Raw genomic sequence first — 4943 nt, 5'->3', positions numbered from 1 at the left:
ATAGTAGAATGCGGGAGCGCTACACCTGGCTCCATTGGCCAGGTGTAGCCTAATTGATTAGTAATTTGGCAATTACTAATCTTTGCATCAGACCAGTATTTTGTATTTGTATTGCGTTATGTTTTTCTTTGACCCAGTATTTGTCATTTGTATCAAAACACTTTTCGACCCTGCATCTCTGCATCCAGTCAGAGTGGGTAAATTAATTGGTGGTTATTTTACACCTGTTAATACCCTATAGGCCCTGGGCTGTTACGAGGTGTTGGAGCCTACTCACCTTTTTTCATTTTACAATAGAATGCCTAATTATCCACACACACACACACACACACACACACACACACACTGTGAAGAGGCGTAGATGGAGAGAGCTACTGTAATTGGTGCTGCTGATGTTTTCATTATAGCAGTCTTCATTCAGAGGGTACCATTTTTTTTTTTTAAGATATCTTTTTTGCGGCTTATGCCTTTTATTGGTTTTTTGAAGGGACAGACAGTAGGCTGACAGGAAACGGGAGAGAGATGGGGGGGAAGACATGCAGTAAAGGCCGTGTCGGGGCTCGGGAGTCGAACCCGCGGCACACTGAGACTGGATTACCAGTCGGGTGCCCAGACGGTTACGCCACCGCCTGGGCCCAGAGGGTACCATTTTACCGTTTGTTTTGCCAGTGACTTTTTGTGCCAAGATGGTCAGGTCAAAATCTCAAAACACACCTGTATTCATAGCAAAAACAGCCAATCTGCAAGCCCAGAACTTATTTTATGTTTTTCAATTAAAACGAATGCTCTTTTTTAAAATTAATACTGGGTAAATATATTGTTAACAATATGGCGTACTGTTAAATGTTAAGGCATCTTTACATTTATTTGTATTACATTTTTCTAAGGATAAAATAGGTTACATATATCCCCAAAACTACTAAAGTAAAAAGTTCAAGCATGTGTGTCCACAGTAAGCTGAATTACTAAAACTCTAAATGGACTTTCTAGGTGCAAGTATATGTTTGTGAGGTACGTACCAAAATCCTCCGCTGACTTCCATTATAATTTCCTGAACTTTAAAGTGGAATATTTCTAAAACTACAAAACATTTCAAAGATAGATTCATGTTCAAGCACACATGTGACATGTCCACAGTAAAGATGAAGATTTTAAAGTTTGAATGGGGGAGTTTGAATATGTCCGAGTAGTGTCGGTGCCGTCTGCAGTCTGTGTCCCTTTTGTGCCCATATATGGATACCGGTATGTCTGTTTCTGTCTGTCTGTCTGCCTGTGCCTGTGTCCCTTCTCTGTAACTGTCAGTCCTTGTCCCTTTTATACCCAAATATGGAGATACTTGATGTCATCATTATATGCCCATATATGGGCAAATGTGTTGGATCTGCGGTTCTGGACAACTGTACCTGTATAGTCCAAAGTACTTGATGACGGGCACCGCACTCCCTCAGGTTTGAAGTTGGTCGGTCCCATATGCATATGATCATTATGGCATATCGGTCCGATGTGTGGCTCTGGACAACCGGATCTCTGTGTCTGGCAGTCCTTGCCCAATTGCCCCCTGTTTCCTGAAAGGAAAAGGTGGGGTCTTATATAGGTCTGAAAGAACTCTGTCCAGCTAACCTTTTACAGAAACGAGAAAAACAAATCTCTTGTGAGGGTTTTGTAAACATGGATGCAGCTAGAGCAAGAGGCGGATGAGGGCAAGAACAACAGGCACTAGACACTTAATAGGTCACCGGGGTGGACTATGTCATCAATCATCAATTTAAAACCCTGTATTAAGATGATTGATTGATTGATTAATTGACAATTGATTGATTGACTTCGTTTTCAAGAATTGTATCACAAACGTCAGTCGTGTTACAAAGTTATATAGAGCGCGTAAAGTGAGTGGCAAATCAGGTGGCAAAGTGAGTTTAATGTCGTTTAACGTATTGTTTAATGCAATCAGGTTTGGATGTATGGGGCTGTCAAGGCCAGGATGTAGTTTTTGGACACTCAGTAGGCATTCCCGCATAACTTCCGGGTATGATAATGATGTCACGCACATACCCTATATATATACAAGAAAACCCTACAAATAAATAAAAATGATCCCATGTATTTCCAATTCCATGTGCGTTCGTCTTATGCAATGCCAACTCAGGTATATTGTTTAACTATTTTCAGCAATTGATTTTTTGTTTTTGTTTTTTGGTGGGTAGATCTTGTTGAGCTTGTCATTTTGAAAGTAGCTCTCAGTTAGGACCTTTAAGCATAAACAATGCTTACAATGTTATTGTTTTTGCCCTGTGCAGTGTATTGCTGGTGCATAAACAGAGTAATTAAAATGGATTATTTAATAGAAAAATGCATTTTCTTTTAAAAATAATGCCACGTTTGCATTTTGACTTGGAAAGTAGAATTGCCAATGTATTTGACCCAACTTCCACAAGTGTGTAAGCAATCACACAAGCATGTAATGAGTTTACATTTACATTTTTTATACTGTGAATTTGGAAAAACCTAAATGTCTCTTCCTGCTCATTCTACCTGCTTCACTGTTGCCATGGAAATGTTTCACGTTGTAAGTTACAAACAAGATAACAGATGTCTGGAATGTATTCTGTGTAGCTTATTCTCTTTCATAATAACACAGTAAAATCTTCAGTGATAAACTGATCATTCAGTTTTACTCAACTGGGATAGGAATCAGGATGCATTTCGTGAAATGTTAACCTCATTACCCAAACTCTGTGCAACAGAATAATTATAAACAAAAACTCTAGTTTAATTTTTAATTTTTAATTGTATTTACTTTTGTATTCAATTTAATTCAATGTACATATAACTTTGACAGTATATTGTTTACATTCTATGTACTGTATGTGATTACCTTGCTTATTGCAATTCGCTCTAAGAGTGTATGCTAAAATGTTTAAATTGTAATTGTAAGGAAGATTACTCACTCCAATAAGAAACACCTCCATTGTACGCTGCTACAATGAAGTTTAAAAATCACACCCGTGTGAACCGAGTGGTACCGTGCATCTCCCTTGTAGCGGACCCAGCTGGCCATGAAAAGGTTGAAGACTGAACTGATGATTTTGAAGTTTCTTTATTAAATCAACGTAGAACTGACAAGAGAAAAGGCATACAAATGCATCAATAAACATCCATTATCCAACATCTCATCATTATCAGTATAACAAACAAGTTCCAATAAACCATATAATTACATATATATCCCATACAATATACTATAGCTTAAAACTACCATATCAAAATGCCATATGAAAACCACCACAATAAACCTCAGACAATAAACCACAAGAATAAGACCCAGTCAGACCAAATAAACATTAAAAAGAGATTCACCTTGTCCCCTTTCCAGCTGGGTGCTAAAGTGGCATGTGCTTCACTGCTTTGTGTCCATTTGTTCAGCTTTTGACCGTCAGTCCTTTCCATTGGCCTTCCTTTCCATAAGCTGTCGGGTGGTTTTGTAACATAAGCCTTGACCAAACTTTGTGTACTGGTCCCATAGTGATGCAGTTCTCGCTCCTCTACCTCTCGCCCTTTTATTGTCTACTCCTGCTATCTGCAGCACCATGCTGGGCGTCGGCAGCACAACAGGTGAACTTGATCACCCCATCAGTGCCCATTGATGTGCTCCTGAAGTTTGAACAGGAAACTAGTCAAATAAAGGTCTGTAAGACCCAACATGGCAGGAACCCCTTCACAATAAAAGTTTGACCATCCCGGGGTCCGTTACATCCGTCCAATCACCTGTGTGATTGATTATCATTAAATAAGTTTGCGGCCTCATTCACACATATCAAACAAATGTTTGGTAGTGTTTTGGTTTTTTTAGGCCACCACAATGCTTTTCCAATGGGAGTCACATGGTTTGACCAAACATTTTTGTTTGATCGGGGAGAAGGGGCAGAACACCACCAGCATTCAGGAATCAAACACAAATGTTTGGTCAAACCATGTGACTCCCATTGGAAAAGCATTGTGGTGGCGTGCGTGTGTGCGTGTGTGCATGTGTGTGTGAGGGTGGAGCGAGAAAGACAGACAGACAGAGAGAGAGAGAGAGAGGGAGAGTATAGCGTTGATTGAAGTTGGTTGAAAACAATAGAAATGGAATCAGCTTCCTGCCAGCTGCTTGTTACTGAACCTCCAATTAACCAATCAGCTCAAATTAATTAGCACGAGAGCCTATAGTCGGCTCATCACCATGACTACCGCTGTTATTAAAGGGACAGTACGGTATAGACCTCAGAGGTCCAGTTCCTGCTGTGTCCTTGAAGAAAGACTCTACCCCAACCCACCTGCCCACTGGAAGCCTCTCAGACTGAAACATGTTTAACACAAATTACACTCTGGAACTTCTGTGTGTGTGTGTGTGTGTGTGTGTGTGTGTGTGTGTGTGTGTGTGTGTGTGTGTGTGTGTGCGTGTGTGTGTGTGTGTGTGTGTGTGTGTGTGTGTGTGTGTGTTGTTGTAAATGAACCATAGAGAGGTGTTCATTCTCAAGGTCGGCTGTACCTTTGACTACAGCCTGGAAGAAGCCTTTCTAACCAAAGTGCTGAAGTATCAGCAGCTAGTGCAGACCATCTCACAGCTAGGCTACAGATGTAAACGTTTAGTTTTTATCTTTGGCAGCCTAGGGCATGTGCATGCATTACTGTATGTGGACATAAATAAACATTTGAAATGTGTGTGTGTGTGTGTGTGTGTGTGTGTGTGTGTGTGTGTGTGTGTGTGTGTGTGTGTGTGTGCGTGTGTGTGTGTGTGTGTGTGTGTGTGTGTGTGTGTGTGTGTGTGTGTGCGTGTGCGTGTGTGTGGACTGTGATGAGACTGGGCACCATGTCTGTCTATTAATCTATCTATTACGTATCTACCAGCACATGAATTACAATCATGATTTATCTAACACATCTGAATCATCACATCTGAATCA

This window comes from Protomyctophum bolini (genome assembly GCF_963924005.1).
Source record: "Protomyctophum bolini genome assembly, chromosome: 10".
In the NCBI taxonomy this organism is placed as follows: Eukaryota; Metazoa; Chordata; class Actinopteri; order Myctophiformes; family Myctophidae; genus Protomyctophum; species Protomyctophum bolini.
This window is presented reverse-complemented; position numbering follows the sequence as displayed.